Genomic DNA, 26,158 nt, shown 5'->3' on the forward strand with positions numbered 1-26,158 from the left:
CCCTTTTGTATACAAGTTACACTGTGCTCTCCATCGGCTCCTTTCGAGGTACAGGATACACTCGACCGCCTATTAGGGAGCCAGGTCATCTCTAGTTTTCTATTTAGGTGTTATCCAGGTGGTGCTGAAGTCGCTAGAGCCTGCGTTACTGGATACTTCTGTACAGGAACACCCAATTAGCAGCGTGCATATCATGACTGTTGATTCTCTCGGTTGCTCATTACTCGCTACACCTAGTTATGAATTTTTTCTCATGTTGTTGTGATGGTGTGAAGGGTATCATTCTATGTTCAGAGTTTTACAGATTTTTGGAGTGTTCTCTAGTTGCCTTGTATCATTCTGTGCATCCCCTCTAATGTGACAACACAGAATTTAATCTTTATTATCCAGACATCTATTTTCAGTAGGTGAAGAACCATAGACTATTGTCATATGAGTTCTAAGTTTACTCTTGATATTTTTGAATGGGTGCTGTTTACTCCTTATATCAGTTCCTGCAGGGTATTGCCTGCTACCTTTGCAAAACAGGCACGCAAGATCATTGAACAATGGAAAACCATCTGCACTGCTGGTGCAAGGAGATGGACAAGGTGCCCACGTTTCCCCTTGAAGAAACAAGTTTAATGTTATGTGGTGTAATGTGAATTGTGCTATGCATTAATGTAGTATGTGGCTTGTTGTAATGTGATATCAACACCAATAAGTGAGCCTAATGATATACAGGTCCTTCTCAAAAAATTAGCATATAGTGTTAAATTTCATTATTTACCATAATGTAATGATTACAATTAAACTTTCATATATTATAGATTCATTATCCACCAACTGAAATTTGTCAGGTCTTTTATTGTTTTAATACTGATGATTTTGGCCTACAACTCCTGATAACCCAAAAAACCTGTCTCAATAAATTAGCATATTTCAACCGTCCAATCAAATAAAAGTGTTTTTTAATAACAAACAAAAAACCCATCAAATAATAATGTTCAGTTATGCACTCAATACTTGGTCGGGAATCCTTTGGCAGAAATGACTGCTTCAATGCGGCGTGGCATGGAGGCAATCAGCCTGTGACACTGCTGAGATGTTATGGAGGCCCAGGATGCTTCAATAGCGGCCTTAAGCTCATCCAGAGTGTTGGGTCTTGCGTCTCTCAACTTTCTCTTCACAATATCCCACAGATTCTCTATGGGGTTCAGGTCAGGAGAGTTGGCAGGCCAATTGAGCACAGTAATACCATGGTCAGTAAACCATTTACCAGTGGTTTTGGCACTGTGAGCAGGTGCCAGGAAGCATGAAGTGCTCCAAAATCTCCTGATAGCTAGCTGCATTGACCCTGCCCTTGATGAAACACAGTGGACCAACACCAGCAGCTGACATGGCACCCCACACCATCACTGACTGGGTACTTTACACTGGACTTCAGGCATTTTGGCATTTCCTTCTCCCCAGTCTTCCTCCAGACTCTGGCACCTTGATTTCCGAATGACATGCAAAATTTGCTTTCATCAGAAAAAAGTACTTGGGACCACTTAGCAACAGTCCAGTGCTGCTTCTCTGTAGCCCAGGTCAGGCGCTTCTGCCGCTGTTTATGGTTCAAAAGTGGCTTTACCTGGGGAATGCGGCACCTGTAGCCCATTTCCTGCACACGCCTGTGCACGGTGGCTCTGGATGTTTCCACACCAGACTCAGTCCACTGCTTCCTCAGGTTCCCCAAGGTCTGGAATCGGTCCTTCTCCACAATCTTCCTCAGGGTCCGGTCACCTCTTCTCGTTGTACAGCGTTTTCTGCCACATTGTTTCCTTCCAACAGACTTACCATTGAGGTGCCTTGATACAGCACTCTGGGAACAGCCTATTTGTTGAGAAATTTCTTTCTGGGTCTTACCCTCTTGCTTGAGGGTGTCAATGATGGCCTTCTTGACATCTGTCAGGTCGCTAGTCTTACCCATGATGGGGGTTTTGAGTAATGAACCAGGCAGGGAGTTTTTAAAAGCCTCAGGTATCTTTTGCATGTGTTTAGAGTTAATTAGTTGATTCAGAAGATTAGGGTAATAGGTCGTTTAGAGAACCTTTTCTTGATATGCTAATTTATTGAGACAGTTTTTTTGGGTTATCAGGAGTTGTAGGCCAAAATCATCAGTATTAAAACAATAAAAGACCTGACAAATTTCAGTTGGTGGATAATGAATCTATAATATATGAAAGTTTAATTGTAATCATTACATTATGGTAAATAATGAAATTTAACACTATATGCTAATTTTTTGAGAAGGACCTGTATACCAACGTAAGGCAAAACCTACAAATATACACCAAAACTATTGCCCACAATGCTGGTTTAAATAGTATAAACTTTATTATTATCAAAATATACCACAATAAAAACACAAAAAGTAGATAAAAAACAAAAATCAAGTACAGGAACAAGACCGGTGGGTATGGCTACAAAATATGGCTAAATACATATCAAATACATAGCGGGACTACACAATAGTTTATCAGTTCAAATAGCAGGCAGCAGCCATCAGGCAGAACATAAATATAAAGTGCATCAACGTAGTATATGTGGCAAAACCACAATCAATAGTATAGAAGCATAAATAAGGTATGCCAGAATGTTACTGCCTGCCGTATTAGCATATAACACCAGTAAAGCCCATATGTGAAATATATAGCATATGCTTACCTAATAAAAGCCAGGGACCCACCACACCCGACGCGCGTTTCGCTATGGAAAGCTTCGTCCCTGGACGAAAATATTCTGAAAAGTTCCCAGGCTCGAGTTCATATGAGTTCATCCAGCAGAGGGAGCATCACCGTGACTCGAGGTAACTACAGTACATTCCCCTGCATTCCATTCATTCACCAAGTTTTACAGTCAGGAGCACAGCTGCATTAGCAGAGCTCCTGGGTGTAAAATGATTTAACCCCTTCAGATGGATTTACAGCGTGGGACAAGACTGAACGACGGAAGGTATGGAATATTGTTGTTTGTTTTTTTAACTTTATTTTAGGTGACAAGGGTCGTCAGGTGGATTAAGAGTATAATAAAATATTAAAACACCATGTGTCTATTTCATTAAAATACTTTTTAATAATGTGTGTTTTATTAACCATTTCGTACTATTGGATTAATAATGGATAGGTGTCATAATTGACGCCTCTCCATTATTAACCATGGTCCCTCCCTAGGCTATTAATATCTGCCCTCAGTCACTGGCTTTCCCACTCTGGCGGAGAAAATTGCGCGGGAGCCCACGCCAATTTTTTCCGGGATTTAACCCTTTAATTTAATAGCTAGAGACCCCAAATTTTACACAGAGACACTTGTTACATTAGTAAAGAGGAATATGTAATAAAAGAAGGGATATGAGATGGTTTACTGTATGTAAACCATGTCTCATATCCTGTCGGGTTTGTGAAGGAGAGAGCAAAAGCCGGCAATTGAATTACCGGCTTTTCTGCTATCTAGCGCTATATGAAATATAAATATATATTGTGGTGCAGTAAAAGGTGTAGTGCTGGACGGAAGATATATTTCTCCCAGCAGGATAAGTTTTGGCCTGTTATTTTCCTAAGGTTGAGGACCTGCAGTGATGTCACGATCATGTGATCAGCCCATGTGATGGATACCTCACCTGTGGGTGTGGCTATAGACTATGTAATGGAGTTTCTTTTGTTTGGCACATGTTATTCTGGGGATGGAACTAGGCTGGAAGGAGCCTGAACTGTTTTTCTCTCCCACACATGTCACAAAGGTTGGTGATATGACTGTTAGCAACCCTGGGAATGGCACCTGGCGGAAGCCGCTGACTTGGCAGCCCCTTAGTTAAGCCCGTCCCGTGTAAGGGCGAGTCTGAGACCAGTGGTTCTCCAAGCTGGAGTATGTTTGGTTTTTTCACTTACTTTCTGTCTCGGACTGTTTAAAGTGACAATAAACTACTGAAGTTTGGACTGGAAGCCTGTGTGTTGCCTCATTACTGCGGCCCTACCATTGCTCACCTGAGCCAATCCCTACAATATATATATGCGTCTCACATATATATACCCCTATACTATACTATGTGTACACATTTATTCTACCTATTCTATTCTAACCTGTCAGTGTGATTTTACTGTACACCGCACTGAATTGCCGGCTTTTCTAGAGAACACCGCTGCGTATTTAAGTCACACGCATGGTCCGTGTGTAATCCGTAATTTTATCGCCCCCATAGACTTTCATTGGTGGATTTTTTGCACAATACGCTGACAAACGCAGCATGCTGCGATTTTCTACGGCCGTACAAGACCGTATAATATGGATCCGTAAAATACGGCAGATAGGAGCTGGGACATAGAGAATCATTGTACCGTATGCAATTCGTATTTTCTGCGCCTCTCATACATCCGTAAAACACGCCAGTGTGACGCCGGCCTAAGACAATTTTGGTGTATTATGGGCGCTCTCCTTTACCTATAGTGATGCCACCCATCTAGAATTGCTCCCTTATTACACTGCTGTAACATTGAAGGTATATAGAATTAGATCAGATAAACTTTCTGTCCAAGAGAGAACTCGGTGAAAGATTGGCAAACACTGCACATGACTCACGGCCCACTTCCTGTGGTTATCGAGCCATTTCATAACTAGCGCTCACATTGCCTTCTAGTGACCTGAGTAATGGCTTTAGATTTGGTCGCCTAACATTTACACCTATCATTATCTTGCAGACAGCGCGGAACTACTAATATAAGTTTTGGGGGAAAGAGGAACTAACCCCTAAGCGTGCACACAGGGAGTGATAGGCTGCAGATTCACTGCAGGACAAAAGCAAGAACTGAATTGTGCATTTTTTTATCTTTAGAAACGCTGTGGACTTGCTGCAGATTTCACCTTTTGCATTGAAAAGTCTGCAGAATAAACAGATCTGCACTAAGGCTATGTTCACACGTTGCGTTTTTGCAGCTTTTTCTTATGCATAGTTTAAGCTGCTTACAAAAAGCAGGTTTTGCTTAGTTTCTGCTGCGCCTTTTTCCTAGTTATTGATTTTTTCTTACTGCGTTTTCGTCAGGGTACATTTGTCTCTTGTGCGTGCTGATAAAGTTTAGTGCATAAAAAAAAGAAAAAAAAGTCCTATTCAACTTCATCAGCTTTTGGCACCAAAAACACAACAAAACCTGATACCTGCGTTTTGTTTTTTTTTGCAGCATTTTTCGCACCACCCGTTGCTTTCAATTGGTAAAAACTCTGAAAAAACACGGAAAGAAGTGACATGCTACATTTTGCAAAAACGCAGCTCTTTCACAAAACAGTCAGGAAAAAAAACAAGCTGTGTGCAGAAGATTTCTGAAATTTCAAACTGTGACGGCATTGCGAAACACAGCTGAAAATTTGCATTAAAAATTCTGCAAAAACGCAATGTGTGAACATACCTATACCTACGCCTTGCCCCTTGTACCTGTGCCTGGTGTCCCAATACCTATGTCCGGCGACAATGTACCTGCACTCCTGTAACTGTGCCAGATGCCCCTGTACCTGCCTGCACTCCTGTACCTGGCGCCCCTTTACCTGCACCCCTCTACCTACACTCCTGTACCCAGCGGTCTTCTACCGCAACTCCTGTACCTGTGCCCTTTACCTGCACTCCTGTACTTGTGCCAACACCCTCTACCTGCTCTCCTGTCACTATGCCCTTTACCTGCACTCCTGTCCTTGTCCCGACACCCCTCTACCTGTACTCCTGTACCTGTGCCCTATTCCTGTACCCATACTCCTGTACTGGGCACCCATCTACCTGCCCTCCTGTACCTGTTACTGAAATCCTGTACCTGTTCCTGGTGCCCCTCAACCTGCACTCTTGTACCTGTGCCCCTCTACCTGCACTCCTATACCTAGCGCCCTTTTATCTGCACTCCTGTACCCGATACCCCTCTACCTGCACTTCTGTACCTGGCGCCCCTCTACCAGTGCCCTTTCCCTGTACTGGTAACGGGCGCCCCTCTAACTGCGCTCCTGTACCTGTGCCCAGTGTCCCTCTACCTGAGCACCTGTACTCCTGCACTCGGAGCTCGTTTACCCACGCTCCTGTACTCTTGTACCAGACTCCCCTCTACCTGCACTACTGTACGTGTACCCAGCACCCCTCTACCTCCGCACATGAACCCGGTGCCCCTCTACCTGCACTCGTTTAGTACTCCTGTACTTATGCCCAGCACTCTTCTACTTGCACTCCTGTACCCGGCGCCCCTCTGTCTGCGCCCTTTTAGCACTCCTGTACATGTGTCTGGTACCCCTCTACTTGCACTCCTGTACCCGGCGCCCCTCTACCTGTACCTGCACTCCTGTACCCGGCGCCCCTCTACCTGTACCTGCACCCCTGTACCCGGCGCCCCTCTACCTGTACCTGCACCCCTGTACCCGGCGCCCCTCTACCTGTACCTGCACTCCTGTACCGGCGCCCCTCTACCTGTACCTGCACTCCTGTACCCGGCGCCCCTCTACCTGCACCCCTGTACCCGGCGCCCCTCTACCTGTACCTGCACTCCTGTACCCGGCGCCCCTCTACCTGCACTCCTGTACCCGGCGCCCCTCTACCTGTACCTGCACCCCTGTACCCGGCGCCCCTCTACCTGTACCTGCACTCCTGTACCCGGCGCCCCTCTACCTGTACCTGCACTCCTGTACCCGGCGCCCCTCTACCTGCACCCCTGTACCCGGCGCCCCTCTACCTGTACCTGCACTCCTGTACCCGGCGCCCCTCTACCTGCACTCCTGTACCCGGCGCCCCTCTACCTCTACCTGCACTCCTGTACCCGGCGCCCCTCTACCTGTACCTGCACCCCTGTACCCGGCGCCCCTCTACCTGTACCTGCACTCCTGTACCCGGCGCCCCTCTACTTGCACTCCTGTACCCGGCGCCCCTCTACCTGTACCTGCACCCCTGTACCCGGCGCCCCTCTACCTGTACCTGCACCCCTGTACCCGGCGCCCCTCTACCTGTACCTGCACTCCTGTACCCGGCGCCCCTCTACCTGTACCTGCACTCCTGTACCCGGCGCCCCTCTACCGGTACCTGCACTCCTGTACCCGGCGCCCCTCTACCTGTACCTGCACTCCTGTACCCGGCGCCCCTCTACCTGTACCTGCACTCCTGTACCCGGCGCCCCTCTACCTGCACTCCTGTACCCTGCACCCCTCTACCTCTACCTGCACTCCTGTACCCGGCGCCCCTCTACCTGCACTCCTGTACCCTGCGCCCCTCTACCTGTACCTGCACTCCTGTACCCGGCGCCCCTCTACCTGTACCTGCACTCCTGTACCCGGCGCCCCTCTACCTGCACTCCTGTACCCTGCGCCCCTCTACCTGTACCTGCACTCCTGTACCCGGCGCCCCTCTACCTGTACCTGCACTCCTGTACCCGGCGCCCCTCTACCTCTACCTGCACTCCTGTACCCGGCGCCCCTCTACCTGTACCTGCACTCCTGTACCCGGCGCCCCTCTACCTGTACCTGCACTCCTGTACCCGGCGCCCCTCTACCTCTACCTGCACTCCTGTACCCGGCGCCCCTCTACCTGTACCTGCACTCCTGTACCCGGCGCCCCTCTACCTGCACTCCTGTACCCTGCGCCCCTCTACCTGTACCTGCACTACTGTACCCGGCGCCCCTCTACCTGCACTCCTGTACCCGGCGCCCCTCTACCTGTACCTGCACTCCTGTACCCTGCGCCCAGCTGCGCTCTGACTGCGCTCGCGTACTGTTCCTCCCTGAAGCCTCCTCTCGGGGCCGCGCACAGGAAGTCTGTCGGGAGCGCGCGTCCTGGCTGTGGTGGAGAAGAGCTGCTGGAGCACAGACACCGGAGCTCGGAGACCGCGGACAAAGTAGGGACCGACAACCGCAGCGGAAAGTGACTGTAACTAATCTACTAACTTTACCCTGTGAGCAAACTAACGCGCTGTCCAGCAGTGTGCGCGGGCTGTGGACGTGGGGAGTGCGGGCGCACAGCTGTACACAGGGCGCATGGACGCTGCGCACGGGGAATGTGTCGCACAGATGTGTGTGCATCTGACACCTTCCTGCTGAGCGCGGACTATGTACGGGGCAATTGCTTGTGTGGCAGTTCCCTAATCCCACTGTCCGCAGAGATGAGGGGCTGTCGGCCGCTTGTTTTGCTTGCGGTATTTGCGGGTCACAGACCCCATGTCCTGCGGCAGCCCGGAGTGATCTTGTCGGTGTCGCTGTGTGGCCCCAGGTCGCCTCTTTTGATCTCATTGACCTGGTGCAGATCTGCAGCATTTACCAAGAACAGTTACTGCCCAGCAAAAAGAAAAATGTCTCTTATTTTACCACAGAAGGGCCCGATATAGCGCTAACAAGACTACAAATCCCAGCAGATTCTGTCCAGTGTCGCCCCCTCTTGATCCTTCGTGTGACGATTTCTTTATATAATACAAGTGTAACGATCATTATTGACAAGCGAGAAGTTTTGAATTGTGCGGATCGGGGTGATGAGACCTCACTAGTTTATAAAATGTAAGACCCCAATTACATGGCTGTCTATAAGTGAGCCGCTGTCAGACACGCCGGATCCTTCTCTCCCCCCCTGACATGCCGGATCCTTCTTACCCCCTCCACCACAACGGATGCTTCTCTCCCCCTCTACCACAACGGATCCTTCTCTCCCTCTCCGCTACACCGGATCCTTCTCTCCCCCTCCGCTACACCGGATCCTTCTCTCCCCCTCTGCCACACCAGATCCTTCTCTCCCCCTCTGCCACACCGGATCCTTCCCTCCCCCTCTGACACGCCGGATCCTTCTCTCCCCCTCTGACATGCCGAATCCTTGTCTCCCCCCCCCCCCCCTCTGACACAGCGGATCCTTCTCTCCCCCTCTAACGCACCAGATCCTTCTATCTCCCTCCGACACACCGGATCCTTGTCTTCCCCTCTGACACGCCGGATCCTTCTCTCCCCCTCCGCCACACCAGATCCTTCTCTCCCCCTCCGCCACATCGGATCCTTCCCTCCTCCTCTGACACGCCGGATCCTTCTCTCCCCCTCTGACGCACCAGATCCTTCTCTCTCCCTCCGACACACCGGATCCTTGTCTCCCCCTCTGACACGCCGGATCCTTCTCTCCCCCTCCGCCACACCGGATCCTTCTCTCCCCCTCCGCCACACCGGATCCTTCTCTCCCCCTCTGACACATCAGATTCTTCTGTCCCCCTCCGACACACCGGATCCTTCCCTCCCCCTCCGCCACACCGGAGCCTTCCCTCCCCCTCTGACACGCCGGATCCTTCTCTCCCCCTCTGACACGCCGGATTCTTCTGTCCCCCTCCGACACACCGGATCCTTCCCTCCCCCTCCGCCACACCGGAGCCTTCCCTCCCCCTCCGACACGCCGGATCCTTCTCTCCCCCTCTGACACATCGTATCCTTGTTCCCCCCCCCCTCCGGCACACCGGATCCTTCTCTCCCCCTCCGACACACCGGATCCTTCTCTCCCCCTCTGACACATTGGATCCTTCTCTCCCCCTCTGACACATTGGATCCTTCTCTCCCCCTCTGACACATTGGATCCTTCTCTCCCCCTCTGACACATCTGATCCTTCTCTCCCCCTCTGACACATCCGATCCTTCTCTCCCCCTCTGACACATTGGATCCTTCTCTCCCCCTCTGACACATTGGATCCTTCTCTCCCCCTCTGACACATCCGATCCTTCTCTCCCCCTCTGACACATCCGATCCTTCTCTCCCCCTCTGACACATCGGATCCTTCTCTCCCCCTCTGGCACGCTGGATCCTTGTCTCTCTCCCCCCCCCCCCCCCCCCCCCGACACACCAGATCCTTGACGTCCCCCCCCTCTGACAGGCCGGATCCTTCTCCCCCCCTCTTACACGCCGGATCCTTCTCTCCCCCTCTGACACATCGGATCCTTCTCTCCCCCTCTGACACGCCGCATCCTTGTCTCGCCCCCCCCCCCTCCGACACACCAGATCCTTGTCCCCCCCCCTTGCCCTCTGACAGGCCAGATCCTTCTCTCCTTCTCTCCCCCTCCGACACGCCGGATCCTTCTCTTCCGCTCCGACACACCGGATCCTTCTTTCCCCCTTCGACATTCTGGGTCCTTCTCTCCCCCCTCAATCATGCCAGATCCTTCTCTTCCTGAAACCCCCAACAATGCTGATTCAGTAGCCACAGATGGCCGAGGTGGCCTGCGAGAACATTTGCACTAACAACCTTGATACTTTGACATCTAGCAATGTGCCAGAAAATGTTAAACATACTTATAAAGAGACGAGAATTAGCTGTTGCCATTCATTACAATTGAGAACAAAAGATTGGGCATGTTGAAAACCAATATGCCTAATTTTTTTCCTCGATGGCAGATCCGGGCACCTCCATGCACATTAGATTGTTTTGCCAAAACGGGCATCATTGATTTTGATCATTCTCATTGACTTTCATATTAAGTCCAGAGCGTCTTCCAGGCAGAGAACGCCTGAGGAATGGGCAGGTTACTTCTTTCATCCACTGGGTGTTTTTAGAAACCTGACGTCCTGAACAAATGCACGTCAACTCATTTTTATATAAAGGTGCAGATGTTCATTCCTTTGAATGTTTTTTTTTTTATAGCTTTTTCATCTGGTTTGCATAAAAAATGCAGCAAAAATACAATGTGTGAACATAGCTTTAGAAGCTTTTTACTTGCTGCAGTAGTTCAGTCCTTTATTTATTGACTTTTTTTGCAATGTTTATGTTTCTTCTTACAATTGCTACATTATGGTACACATTGTAGGTGTTCAGTTGACCTGTGATGTATAAACACCAGCATTGCCAACTAATGTAATCTGACCACATTACTCTGCATTGCTGAATTTCCATTTGTATCACCCTTCATGAAGCCGCGCTCATTTTTCGCAGCCGTATTACACCTCTGTGGTCGTCCGTCTTTCCAGTAAGCCGTCATCCTTCATATGTGCGGCCCATTAACTGATAACAATTTCCCCATGGTGAGTCAACATCAGGAGTAAAAACTTCTTGCAGAAGCCGCTCCGGTAAAAGGGTCACGCAGCGTAACAAAGTACGAGACGTTGCTGACTGAATCTAAGCTTTGTATAAAAGAAGTACTGAAAGCAAAAAAGAAAAAATAAGTTTGAGGTGACAGGAAATTTGTAGACCACAAGCTGAGCCTTGTTCTTCAATCGTCGCGTGTCTCAGGGATTCACACGTTATACTTATGTCAGATAGCTCGGCCGAGCCCGTATCTGGTTCATTTATCATGGTCACCTAGATGAAGAGACGAGGGGCTCCACTGCCCTCATTTATAAGATTGGTGGTTCACTAATCCCTTTTTTTCTGTATCTGTAATTTAACCTCTTTAATAGTGATAAAGTGTTGTATGACCGTGCTCGAGTGTTAGAGTGTCTTCGGTGTGCTCGAACGATATGGTCAAATCCCCATGGCTGCATGTCTCATGGCTGTTCGACAGTTGCAACACAGCCTAACAAATAGGCAATTCATGCATGTGTTAAGGCTGTCGGACAGCCGCGAGACATGCAGCCACATGGATTGGAGCATATTATTCAAGCACACCGAAGACACTCTAACACTCGAGCACGGTCAGATAACACCTTATCCCAGCACGTTCGCTCATCACTAGTCCTTATTGATTCAAAATGTATTATCAATAGAGTTGTGAAAAAGAATCACAGGACACTGGTCCAGCGGCCACATCAGACATCGGTGGCCACCTGATCAGAGCACTGCAGACCTCGTACTCTCTGAGATCCCCCGTACTGATGGCACAAGACCTACTAAAAAGAAGAGGCTCTAGGGATGTCACAGAGAGAGGAAGAAGGTTTGTAGTACTCTGGGCTGGTGGCCATTGATCTTTGAGATAGGACCTGATATTCTTTTTCTGCAGTACTAATTCGCAATCCTTTGGATACCTGATGTTTATTATGGCAAATCTTCTTTAATTATATTCTGATTTTTAAAGGACTTTAATTTTAGTTCAGTTCCTTTAGGGTTATGTGCACGCTGAGGACTAGATTCATCACGGGTTTCTTTTGATGTTTTTTTTTTTGCTGAGTTTTTGGAGCTCAGCAGAAACGTTAACTTTTTGTGGAGTTTTTGAGTAGCATCAGTTCCTGCTTCAAAAACCCAAGACGTTCAGCGGAACATATAATACGGTTGTGTCGTGTCTGAGTAATATATACAGACCAATGTAGCTCACTAGGGCTCTTCAGATTACAGTTTTTTACAAGGACCAAGTGTCCACATGGAAAAAAAAAGGCTCTTGTCTTCCAGGTATCAGATGAGACCAAATTTATGGGTATGCAAAAAAGTCGGATCCTGTACGGAACATCCGTATCACATCCGATATTTATGGATACATTGTAGTTATAAAGCTAGAAAAATGTACGTTTTAAAATATTGCTGTAAAATCCGGACACACGGATGACCGTACGGTTCAAAATCGTCCGAGTTTCTAGATGAATCCTAGCCATGAAGAATAGAATGTAGAAATAGATGAAGATCTGTGAAACCTCTTTATGTTCTTTAGAAGGCGAGGATTCCAGAATTTACGGATATTTCTGTTTTTATGGTCGGGGCAGAGAAGTAGCGTTCTCCATGTGCTCGTTGTGTGGCTCGTTTCTATACACCTCCTTTATGTGAATTGCTCAATCTCCAACATGCCTGGCACAGTTGTGCACAGTATTTTAGTACGCCTGTTCCTCATTATGACCCCACCTCGAATAGTTGGGGGCTCCTGCCAATGTAGGCACCGAGTAGACGAGTAGTAGAGGAGTTTGCATTCTTCAGCCTCTACCATTAGATATCTCGGCATCAGTCTCTGCCCCCTCTCCCTCTGTATTTCGGTTCTAACGCTTCACTTTCACAGTTCGGAGGGGTTTATCTGTTTCATCAGCTGTGTCGACACATCCCATGACTAAAAAAAAAACCATCCACATACATGCACGCATGCACTCTATATTTCTGGGAAATATTCGCTTGTCGGGATCAGTCGGCATTTTGCATATTGGTCTTATTTGGACCATTACTGACATCCATCGAAACCATCTGCAGCGCGGTGTCTCACCGGCTCCTACGGTAAGGCATCTCGCACTATGATACGACCGGCAATGGTCAGGTTTTAGGCCGAATTTGGGAATCTTCTAGCGTCGATCAATATTTCAGATCGCCGGAAGAAAACTAAAGCTCTTTGTGCACATTTCTTACAGCTTGGACTTTCTAGGTTCTGACATTGACAGGTCGTTAAGTTTGATCAGCGTGGATCAGACCCCTGGCACCTTTCATGGTCTGGTGGGCTCTTTGTGCCTATGTGGCTATTTCGGGGTATTCCAGTCCGCAGTGGCTATTGTCAATCCACAGGATAGATGTTAAAGGGGTAAATCAAGTCTGGGAAGTGAGTGGGGTCGGTGACGGCTCCGGAAATATGTGCAACCAGCAACTGTTCTAGTCCAATGAATAGCAAATGTGCTTGATCCCCGCAGCTTTTACACGAGACCTACCACTTATCTGTAGATGTGACATCAACCGCTCCACTCACATCCCATACAGAAGTGAACCAAGCTATTTTTATCCCTTTAAGGAGGACCTGCATCTAGGTCAGAAGTGCCCAGTTTTTAATCTTATTTTATTTTCGCTGCTCCCCTGAGTATTCCACTGTTTTGTTTTTTTATAATTCGCCATACAGTTCCTGAGATATGGGTCTTTTTTAATTACTGATAATGCATATAGTCTTCACAAAGGAGGCGTGGCTCACAGGATCCTCTGGGGCGTGTCTTTAGGTTGCTCTGCATGATTACCCTGTGTGCCACGCCCCCTTGGAAAGACCATACAAAGTAGCACTAAATAAATAACCCCCATCTCTGGAACCGGATGGTGGATTTAAAAAATAAAAAAACAGAATCATCAGGGGAACAGTAGGAAAGTAATAAGAGCTAAAACTGGGCACTTTGGCATAGTGACAGGTTCTCTTTATAAATTAGGTTAGTGTGGTTCCTACCACAGCCTGGAGGAGTTCAATGAAGCTGCTCCGTGCCACTACATTTATTGTCTATGGGGGTGATGATGATAGCCATGCGCTGCTCTGTGTCACTGCTGTTGAATTTAAAAAGAACGATTGGGCATATGCACGATCAGCATGGTCAACCAGGGAGGAACCAATCCGGCGGATAGATGATAATTACTGTAGACATGAATACCCCTTTAAATGAGACTGCACTATATTAAAAAGTACTGCTACAGTACTGGTGTATGGAGAAGGCCTCATTCTGACATCCGGTTTCCACCTACATGTTCTATCTGTGGTTTTCATGGCCGGATCATCACTTCCAGGACTCCTTGTTTTTCTTTATGCTGAAGATATCTATTAATGACATTGGTTGTAATTTTGGGGTCGTTGTCCTTCTGCAGAATAAATTTGGAGCCTGTCCAGCTGTGATAGCAGCAGCAACCATTGGGACCCAACTAGCCCCATCTACTGTTTGGTGAAGTCTGGCTAAAAATGGTCTTCATGAAAGGATTGCGGCTAACATGTCACACCTTCCACATGGAAACAAGGCCAAGCAACGCGACAATGCATGAAAACGTGACCTGGAGTGCAGAAAAATGGCTCTGGACTGATGTAGAAATGTGAAATCTTTGGCTGTAGCAGAAAGCAGTTTGTTCGCCGAAGGGCTGGAGAGCGGTACAATAATGAGTCTACAGGAACAGTGAAGCATGGTGGAGGGTCCTTGCATGTTTGAGACTGCATTTTAGGAAGTAGTTTGGTATATTGTGAGGATTAATGGCGTCTTTAAATACCGGCAGATACTTCTCCATCAGGCAGTGTCTGACTGGCTCCAAATTTATTCTGCAGCAGGACAACGACTCCAAACATGCAGCCAAGAACATCAGGGCTGGACACCAATAGAAGAGGAACTCTGTGCAAGAGCAAAATATTGCCCCTTTGCCATTTGCTGCTTTGGAGGTGAAAGTGGCCCCATTACTTTTTTGGGCCCTAGAATGTAATTAAGAACCATCTTCAGCGTAAAGAAGAACAAGTCCTGGAAGTGATGATCCGTCCCCCGCAGAGCCCTGATCTCACATCATCCAGTCTGTCTGAGATCACAGGAGGAGACAGACAGATTTGCATGAGCGTCATCTACAGAAGATCTGTGGTCAGATCTCCATGATGTTTGGAGCAACCTCCTGCTGAGATTCTTTTAAAAAAAAAAAAAAATACATGCAAGTACAAGTACGGAGATGAATGCTGCTGTTTTTGAAGGCAAAAGAGCAGGCACCAAATATTAATATGGTTTAGATTTCTCGTTTGTTCCTTCACTTTGCATTTTGTTAATTGATAAAAAAAACTATTCTTTTAATCATTTATTCCACACCCGCCTAAAACTTTTTCACAGTACTGTTTAGTGTCATCTAGTTTGGGGGGCAACGGGTGGTCACTTCAAGATAAACAATTTCTCCACTTTTTTTTTAAACCAAATGTAAGAGTATTTTTTAATAGAAATATTGTAAGGCAGAGCAAATGTTTGTGTGATGTGTAATTAAAGAAGGTTACAGGTTTGAGAGCTGATGTGTGAAAAAATAACTTTTTTTTTCACCTTTGCGAGAAGTGTTACACTTTTTCTTCACTTTGGCTTATGGTATGATTTTGTGATAAGTCAGATGATAAGATGAGTGGTTGCCTGGGTGGCTACAGCGTCTACTTGCAGAAAACAGGACTGTGGCTTCGGAACCATTTGATGACTGTTGCCAATTTCTGACATCAAACTTCTTTGGAAGCACCATTGATGAGTCAGTGAAGCAAGAGTGATAAGATACAACATAAATGATCACTTCAAACCCCTTAAAGAGGACCTTTCCCCAAATTATTGATGTTGACCTGGACACACTATGTAATCGCTGCTGGAGAGCGGAATAAAACTGTATTGGGGGGAGGGTTCGCTTCTCCATTGTGGAGATATTAGCAATCAAAGTATTTGGCACCTAATGAGTTAACATCCACTTGAACTTAACAAAAGTTATCAGATAGTTTTCACTTGGGGGCGTGGACATCTCCCTGCATAAGTTACTATCTGATAACACCCACTTGAACTTAACTTTTGTTAACTCATTAGGGGCCAAATACTATGATTGCTAAGTCCAAGTGGATGACATTAGATAGCAACTCCTAAAGAGAGACGTCCACGCCCCCAGTGAAAACTATCTGAAAACTTTTCAAGTGGGTGTTAACTCATCAGGTGCCAATATTTGATTGCTAATGTTTCTGCAATGGAGAGGCAAAAAAAAACAAACTATGCTTTATTACGCTCCGCAGTCGCTATTGCATCGTGTGTCCAGCTCGACATGAGAAATTTAGCAAAAGGTCTTCATGTACACGGTCACTTTATGGCTCTTTTTTGTATGGAGGGATCATGGCATTCTCTTACAAGTGCATGGGGCTTCCACAGCTCTTTTATACGGCTCCAATTTCATACAGAGACATACAGGCTTTTTTTCAGGTTGGAAAAATAATAAAAATTATGGCATGTCCTGTCTGGAATATATGTGTCTTCACTTATAGAAGCAAAACCAGAAGAAAAGCTCTGTATATACATTGGGGCTCACAATCTAAATGATCATTTATTAAAAAAAAATTGTAATCTTGCAATTTTCACACTGTCAACTGGGACTTTATTAGACTCATCCTTCCTGTCCTTTCAGGAAGAGTTTTCAGCAGGCTTCTTATCATCAGAGACAGAATTACAATGATATGTAACACACACCTGATAATATAGGATCCACCAATCACAATATGTGAAGTCACAGCTCACCTGCTCCTTCATCCTTTAGAATGACCTTTGCACACGCTCATTAGATGCTTCAGCACAAAAGATAGGGTCACAGTCTGTTCATACTGTATTCTCACCCATCCCTTGTAGATTGTGAGCCCTTGCGGGCAGGGTCCTCACTCCTCCTGTACCAGTTATGACTTGTATTGTTCAAGATTATTGTACTTGTTTTTATTATGTATACCCCTCCTCACTTGTAAAGCGCCATGGAATAAATGGCGCTATAACAATAAATAATAATAATAATAATAATAATAATTGGGGCTAATGTATTGTACATGTGTTGTTTCCTGAAACCAAACGAGTCTAAAACAGCCTCATTGGCCAGTGTGAAAATTGCAAGATATTTATTTATATTGACACATTGTGGTATGAAAAAAGTAAAACATTGACAAAAGTTGTAAAAAAAATGAAACCTTATTTAAGCAAAAGTTCATTTTCTGATGACACATTTCTTTTAAGAATCCACGAAATGTTAGAAGAACCCAGGACTTTTTTTATCATAGTCAGTCTATTTTTTATATGTGGTTTTTCACGTGTGTAGTTTTTACTCACCACTCCGCAGCTCACTGGTTAAGGTGGTGACTTTCACAGTCTTAAGAATTTGTGTTTTCCTTTTTTGGAGCTGAGAAATGTGGCAACTGTCCACTGGTTTGGGAAATAGTTGAAATTCTCCTGCAATATTTTTTTTTCTTTGAGTTCCCAGAAATCCTGCCATAGGATGAAAACGGAGAGCTCTGATGATCTGGTTTTTGATTATCTAGATAACTTTCCTTTTTTTTCTTGTTTTGGCCAAACAATGTACCATAAATGGTTTTTGCATTAGCTTGAAAATGAAATCTTCCTATTCTAATTGAGGCAAAAAGCTTATAAAAATCTCCGTGGTTTAAGTTCTACTCAGAAGGGATTGAAATGACACCCTTTCTAAAGTGTAGGTAGTGCACTCAAATCTTTGGTGGAAAATCTGTATCATGTGATAACATACCTTTAAAGGGGTTGTCTGGCCTTATGCTACTCTGTGACTGCAGACTTGTGAATCCTCATATTGCGCTCACTGCGCGCTGTTCTCATTCTCCGTTGCTGGCGTGTGACTACAAGTATATGAATTGCATGCATGCGGTCACATGTCAACTATATGGGGGTGGCCTTGCTCTATGCCAGTATATTGGGGACGGCCTCGCTGTATGCCAGTGTATTGGGGACGGCCTCGCTGTATGCCAGTGTATTGGGGGCGGCCTCGCTCAATGCTAATGTATTGGGGGCGGCCTCGCTCAATGCAAGTGTATTGGGGGCAGCCTCGCTCTATGCCAATGTATTGGGGACGGCCTCGCTCAATGCAAGTGTATTGGGGGCAGCCTCGCTCTATGCCAGTTAATTGGGGATGGTCTCGCTCAATGCAAGTGTATTGGGGACAGCCTCGCTCTATGCCAGTGTATTGGGGACGGCCTCGCTCAATGCAAGTGTATTGGGGGCAGCCTCGCTCTATGCCAGTGTACTGGGGACGGCCTCGCTCAATGCAAGTGTATTGGGAGCGGCCTCGCTCAATGCAAGTGTATTGGGGACGGCCTCGCTCTATGCAAGTGTATTGGGGACAGCCTCGCTCTATGCCAGTGTATTGGGGGCGGCCTCGCTCAATGCAAGTGTATTGGGGGCGGCCTCGCTCAGTGCAAGTGTATTAGGGACGGCCTCGCTCTATGCCAGTGTATTGGGGACGGCCTCGCTCAATGCTAGTGTATTGGGGCTGCCTCGCTCAATGCAAGTGTATTGGGGACAGCCTCGCTCTATGCCAGTGTATTGGGGACGGCCTCGCTCAATGCTAGTGTATTGGGGCTGCCTCGCTCAATGCAAGTGTATTGGGGGCGGCCTCGCTCAATGCCAGTGTATTGGGGACGGCCTCGCTCAATGCAAGTGTATTGGGGATGGCCTCGCTCTATGCCAGTGTATTGGGGACGGCCTCGCTCAATGCTAGTGTATTGGGGCTGCCTCGCTCAATGCAAGTGTATTGGGGGCTGCCTCGCTCAATGCAAGTGTATTGGGGGCGGCCTCGCTCAATGCAAGTGTATTGGGGACGGCCTCGCTCTATGCCAGTGTATTGGGGACGGCCTCGCTCTATGCCAGTGTATTGGGGACGGCCTCGCTCAATGCTAGTGTATTGGGGCTGCCTCGCTCAATGCAAGTGTATTGGGGGCGGCCTCGCTCAATGCAAGTGTATTGGGGACAGCCTCGCTCGATGCAAGTGTATTGGGGACAGCCTCGCTCTATGCCAGTGTATTGGGGACGGCCTCGCTCAGTGCAAGTGTATTGGGGACGGCCAGACAAAGTGTAGTTGAAGTGTTGCCGGATGTATGCAAATTATGTACTTGGGGCCACATGACGGCAAGAAGAATCCTGACAGCGTGCAGTGCACACGCCGACAATTCACAAGTCTGCAGTCATATAGATTGAATGCAGACTTGTAACTTAACACCGGACAGCCCCTTTAAGACTTGGTCTGGCAGCCAAATAATCACTCTGTGCAGTTGTAACTTCGCAGCATAATGCAGGTGAATGGGGGGGGGGGGGGTGTCGCATCTTTGGAGGTGGGAGGAATCCCACACAAACAGGAGGGAACATAAAAACTCCTTGCAGATGTCCTTGATGGGATTTGAATCCAGGACCCCAGCGCTGCAAGGCTGCACTGCTAACCACTGAGCCTCCATATAGTGCTAACCACTGAGCCATGGTGCTGCTCATCTTTGACTTCAATTGGAAAAATTGTCGTTAAAGTATAGCAGTTCCTGATCATTTCATGGGGTTTTCTGCTTTTCTCCCCATTCCTCCTACTTCTAGTTGCTGACTTGTCTATGTAGCTAAAGCAGAGATTACTCATTATGTCCAAAGACTTTTTTTATTGATTTTTTGTGGCTTTGAATGTAATGTAAAGACATGAAGAAGGGACTTTATCTCTGGTTTATCTTATGTTACATGTTCCTGGGACTGCTGCTTCCTCTGTGATTACAGAAATCATTAACGGTTTGTCAACATGCTGCAGTCTCAGATTATCACAAGGTCACCGGCAGGGTTCTCTGGCGTTGCTACATATTAGCAGTATGTTTACATATTTATTAAACCCTCCATGTACACAACCAACGACAGCTACAATTTACCTACAGTGGGGATTTCAGTCGGTGACTATGCAACTTGCAGAAATCAAATTTGACTTTGGAAGGTGAACGCCTTGAGGACATATCGGATTGTTTTCTATGAAATCCTGTTGTAGGTTATGTTCACACTGTTGCAGTGCTCTCCGCTGAACACTACGCCAGGTTTTGTACTCTTCACTGAGCTCTACGCCGGGTTTTGTACTCTCCGCTGAGCACTATGTCGGGTTTTGTACTCTTCACTGAGCTCTACGCCGGGTTTTGTACTCTCCGCTGAGCACTATGCCGGGTTTGTACTCTCCGCTGAGCACTACGCCGGGTTTTGTACTCTCCGCTGAGCACTACGCCGGGTTTTGTACTCTCCGCTGAGCACTACGCTGGGTTTTGTACTCTCCGCTGAGCACTACGCCGGGTTTTGTACTCTCCGCTGAGCACTACGCCGGGTTTTGTACTCTCCGCTGAGCACTACGCCGGGTTTTGTACTCTCCGCTGAGCACTACGCCGGGTTTTGTACTCTCCGCTGAGCATTATGCCGGGTTTTGTACTTTCCGCTGAGCACTACATCAGGTTTCGTACTCTCCGCTAAGCACTACATCAGGTTTTGTACTCTCCGCTGAGCACTACGCTGGGTTTTGTACTCTCTGCTGAGCACTACGTTTGGTTTTGTACTCTCCGCTGAGCACTACGCCGGGTTTTGTACGCTCTGCTGAGCACAGCGTTTGGTTTTGTACTCTCCGCTGAGCACTATGCCAGGTTTTGTACTCTCTGCTGAGCACTGCATCGGGTTTTGTACTCTCTGCTGAGCACTACATCAGGTTTCGTACTCTCTGTTGAGCACTACGCCGGTTTTTGTACTCTCTTCTTAGCACTATGTCGGATTTTGTACTCTCCGCTGAACACTACGCCGGGTTTTGTACTCTCCGCTGAACACTACGACGGGTTTTGTACTCTCCGCTGAGCACTACACTGGGTTTCGTACTCTCCACTGAGCATTACGCCAGGTATTGTACTCTCCACTGAGCACTACAACGGGTTTTATAGTCCACTGAGCACTACGCTGGGTTTCTCTATCCCCATGATGGCACCACGGAGAGAGGGGTCCGCCCCCAGGGACAGGAAACCTACAGATGAAAAAGGGCGTACCTCTCTCCCACATCAGTTGGTTTCCTGTCCCTGACGGGGAACCTACAGCGACGTACCTGAAGGATTCTTCGTGGGATTCCAGGGAGCTGGCCGGTCGGTTCCTGACAGGGGGCGCCCTGTCACGGCTGTGCCCAGCCGGTTTTCTCCCCCCTTTTTATCCGACCCTGATGCACCACCACGGGGGTCGGCGGGCCCTACGGGTGAGTGTTGCAGGGGAAGGCAGCGAAGAGGTTCGAGCCTGCCTTCCCCAAAAAAGAAAAAAAAAAAAAAAAAAGGGGGAGGAAAGAGGCAGGTGACGGCGGTCACCGATATAGCCTCTGCACCGCTAAAAGGTGCGTGGGGGTAGCGGCGGCTACGCTACCACTATCAGGCAAAGCGCCGCAGGCACCGCTGAACCGCCGCCCAAACCGGAAGTACGGGCCAGGCGGAACGCTAAATCGCGCGCACAGGCGTCCCCATTAATATCCTCCCTATAGGACGCCGGTGCCGCGAACCGGAAGTGACCACTTTTCCCGGCGGCAAGTTTAAAAACAGCGTCCTCGATAGAGGAAACGTGGCAAACCCTCTCTACTTTGAGAAACACCACTATGAGCGATAAAGAGCAACAAGAGGCACAGGAGTGTGCACAATCTTCACCTGAGGAAGTACTACGTCCGCGCTCACAACATCAGCGCAAGGGGAACGCTTCATCCCAGCAGCGCAGCAGCAGTGGACGCTCAGGGTCACAACGCAGCCGAGTCTCTGGGGGAAATACACGGCCGGTGACGAACCCAGCGGATATAGTCCCGAGGCCAGAGACGGTACCTCTTAAACCGTAAGGGGTGAGTGATCTGCGTGAAAGTAATATTGTAATATGAGATTACTTTTTTATTTTTCCCTAGGGAGAAAATGTACAGGCAAATCAAAGCACAAAGTGTGTGCGATATGTTCAGAAGAATTACCTCCCTCGTGGGAAAAAAAGCTATGCGGGTCCTGCATAGAAAAAACCATCCAGGAGGAATCTCCGGCATTCGCGTCAGACCTGAAAACCCTAATAAAAAATCAAGTAGAAAGTGCCCTCAAAGGCATTAAGATTCCGAGGAAAAAACATAGATCAGGTCATAAGTCTCCCGAGTCCAGTATAGACAAATCAGAAAGCGAGACATCTGACTCTGGTGATTCAGCAACATCCGACACTTCCTCACTATCTTCGGAGGGAGGGCGCAGTTGCTTCCCCATCGAAGAGACAGACGCATTGGTAAAGGCCATCAGAACAACGATGGGTCTGGTAGACGAACGCCCTAAAAGAACAGCACAGGACATAATGTTCAGCGGATTAGAACAAAAGAAAAGAAGAGTATTTCCAATAAATGAAAAAATCCATTCTTTAATCAAAAAAGAATGGAAGAAACCGGACAAAAAAGTTCTCTTGGTCCCCAAGAGAAAATATCCGTTCGATGACCCAGCCTGCTCATCCTGGGGCAAGGCACCCAAACTGGACGTGGCTATAGCAAAAGCCTCTAAAAAGTTCGCTCTGCCCTTCGAGGACATGGGTACTCTGAAGGATCCAATGGATAAGAAGGCGGACACCTTCTTGAAAAACTCCTGGGAAGCGGCAGGAGGAGGCCTAAAGCCAGCCATCGCAGCCACCTGCACGGCGCGTGCTCTAATGGTGTGGCTTGAGCATCTGGATTCGCAACTAAAAGAGAAAGTCCCACGAGAAACAATACAAAAGTCAGTGTCCATGATGAAAGGGGCAGCAGCTTTTTTGGCGGACGCTTCGGTGGACTCAGCAAGATTGTCAGCCAGGTCGGCATCCTTCTCAAACGCCGCAAGACGCGCCCTGTGGCTAAAATGCTGGCCGGGGGACCTGCAAACAAAGACCAAGCTTTGCTCAATACCTTGCGAAGGCGAGTTCCTGTTCGGATCAACGTTGGACGACATCCTTGACAAAGCGGGAGATAAAAAGAAATCTTTTCCCGGGTTCCCCAACCAGTCATATAGGCGCTCCTTTCGGAACAGAAAGTTCATGCGCAGAAGACCTCCAAAAGGAAATAAAGACGGATGGGAAGACAGAAGAAACAAAAACAGGGGCTTCTTGTTCAACAAACCCCCCCCTCCAGATAATAAAAAATCCCAATGAAGGTACTTCCCGGGTCGGGGGGAGACTGGCAGAGTTCCTTCCAGCCTGGGAAAAAATCTCAAACAGCCCTTGGATCCTGGGTATTATACGAGAAGGCCTCAAATTCAAATTTCGCGTCCCTCCCGGCAACTCCTTCATGGTAACGCCTCAAAAACAGTCACTCGAACAGTCAGCTCTCCAGAAGGAGATCCTGACCCTAATCCAGAAAGATGTATTGCAAGAAGTTCCATACCAGGAAAGGGGCACGGGGTTCTATTCTCCCCTCTTTCTCCGGAAAAAACCGGATGGATCGTACAGAACGATCATAAATCTCAAAAAACTAAACAGTTTCCTGGAGATACAACATTTCAAAATGGAAACAATAAAATCTTGCGTGAGAATACTCTTTCCTCGGTGTTTCATGACTGTTTTAGATTTACGAGATGCGTACTACCATGTGCCCATACACAGAGATTACCAAAAATATCTCAGACTGGCAGTGAATATCCAGGGGGAGATCAAACACTTCCAGTTCCGAGCACTCCCCTTCGGGATAGCTATCGCCCCTCGAGTATTCACGAAAGTAATGTCAGAGGTAATGGCCCACATACGGGAACAGAACATCCTAATAGTTCCCTATCTAGACGACCTACTAGTGGTAGGGAACTCATTTCAACACTGCGAACAACAGTTGAATCTGGTCATTGCTTCTCTGTCGAATCTGGGGTGGCTACTAAACATACCCAAGTCCAAAATGGTGCCATCTCGGGTACAGGAATACCTGGGGATAGTCCTAGACTCAAACACGCAGATATGTTATCTTCCCCAGGAGAAAATACAGAAAATGACACAAGCCGTATCACAGCTGACGGCATCCCCAGTGACCACCCCGAGGAGAGCAATGTCACTCCTGGGTTCTATGACGGCCTGTATGCCGGCAGTTCAATGGGCACAACTACATTCCCGGGATCTACAATGGGAGACCTTAAATTTAGGCATATCTCTGCACGGAAATTTAGACGGGCGGTTAACTATTTCTCCAAATACAATACTCTCCCTAGCGTGGTGGGCAGACCCAGGGAATCTAGCCAAAGGGGTTCCTTGGGAGCTACCGACGGAAAAGATTCTAACAACAGATGCAAGTCCCTGGGGCTGGGGAGCACATATAGGCGATCAAGTGGCACAGGGAAGTTGGAACAAAAGTCAGGAGTCAGACTCTTCCAACATGAAAGAGCTGCTAGCGGTAAAACTGGCCCTAACACACTTCCTATATCTCCTGCACGGTCACCACGTAAAAGTGTTTTCGGACAACCAAGTTGTTGTGGCATATCTAAACCACCAAGGGGGCACCAGGTGTCGAGCTCTGATGGAGGTAACCCAATCTATCTTCCACATAGCAGAACACAGTCTAAAGTCCTTGACAGCTCTCCACTTAAAAGGCTCCGAAAACCAAACTGCAGACTTCCTGAGCAGAACATGCTTAAAACAGGGAGAGTGGGAACTAAACCAATCGGTCTTCGATCAGATCGTGAGTCTCTGGGGCCTACCAGTAATAGACCTATTCGCGAACAGCCAAAACCGCAAGGTAGAAACATTCTGCTCAATCGATCCCCGGGGGAACCCTGTAGCTCTAGACGCTTTGACAATTCCTTGGAACTATCACCTTGCCTACGCGTTCCCTCCAATGTCACTCATCCCCTTAGTGTTGAGGAAAATTCGGGAGGAGAGGTCTACAGTGATACTAATAGCGCCATTCTGGCCCCGCAGAATATGGTTTTCTTGGCTAAGAAAAATGTCCATATCAAGTCCATGGGTTCTACCAGACACTCCGAAACTTCTGTCCCAGGGCCCAGTGTTTCACCCCAACGTGAAAAATCTACACATGACAGCGTGGCTTTTGAAAGGAGGTTACTAAGAGACAAAGGGTTCTCTCCCAACTTAGTGTCCACCCTGTTACAAAGTAGAAAACCCGTAACCACTAGAATATACGGGAAAGTGTGGAAAAAATTCATATCGGTATCAGGGGCAGACCCATCCGGGGAAATTCCTATTGGGAAAGTCCTTGAATTTTTACAGAAAGGCCTGGAAAGAGGCTTGGCTACAAGTACTTTAAAGGTGCAGGTAGCAGCCTTAGCAGCTCTGTATAATTACGATTTGGCCAGGAATCGTTGGGTCATGCGTTTTATTAAAGCCTCATCTAGGTCTAGACCCATTCCCCTCCACAACTCTCCCCCATGGGACCTAAACCTCGTACTAAACGCTCTAACCAAACCTCCCTTTGAGCCCCTAACAGAAGTCTCTTTAAAAATTCTGTCTCTGAAAACCACACTCCTAGTGGCTCTAACCTCAGCCCGCCGTGTCAGCGATATACAGGCGTTATCTTCATGCCCGCCCTTTACCCAGATACTTGATGACAGAGTCATCCTAAAAACCGACCCAGCTTATCTCCCTAAAATAGCGTCACAGTTTCACAGAACGCAGGAAATTTCGTTACCCTCCTTTTGTCCCAAACCAAAAAATGAGGGGGAGAAAACACTGCATACCCTAGACGTAAGAAGGTGTCTAGTTAGGTATCTATCAGCCACTAGGGAGTGCAGAAAGGATAGGGCTCTGTTTGTCTGCTTCCAGGGTCCACGCAAAGGACAAAAAGCGTCGAAAGCAACATTAGCAAGATGGATAAGAGATGCCATCGCCCTATCCTACTCATCCTGTGGGACAGCCATCCCAGAGAACATAAAGGCTCATTCAACCAGAGCAGTGGCATCATCCTGGGCAGAGAGAGCTGGCGCATCAATACAGCAGATATGTAGAGCGGCCACTTGGTCTTCCCAATCTACATTTTTCAAGCATTACCGCTTAGACTTGACCTCCTCTGATCCTACCTTTGGGAGAAGGGTTCTAGAGGCAGTGGTCCCTCCCTAA

At 47.6% G+C, this 26,158-nt stretch overlaps 1 protein-coding gene across 4 annotated transcripts in view; it reads left to right on the forward strand.

Moving 5' to 3' along the window:
- Positions 1-7,730: 7,730 nt before the first annotated feature.
- Positions 7,731-26,158, forward strand: part of NEK6 (NIMA related kinase 6) — a 222,848-nt gene continuing 204,420 nt past the window's right edge. The window contains exon 1 of one of the 4 annotated variants that reach the window (XM_077283551.1): positions 7,731-7,865. The gene's annotated coding sequence lies outside the window, so the exon portion shown is untranslated. Of the gene's footprint in view, positions 7,923-26,158 lie in introns of all 4 variants that reach the window. The other 3 variants (XM_077283555.1, XM_077283553.1, XM_077283552.1) reach the window with 3 other exon arrangements.

The sequence above is a fragment of the Ranitomeya variabilis genome, chromosome 2, assembly GCF_051348905.1.
Source record: "Ranitomeya variabilis isolate aRanVar5 chromosome 2, aRanVar5.hap1, whole genome shotgun sequence".
NCBI classification, from domain to species: Eukaryota; Metazoa; Chordata; class Amphibia; order Anura; family Dendrobatidae; genus Ranitomeya; species Ranitomeya variabilis.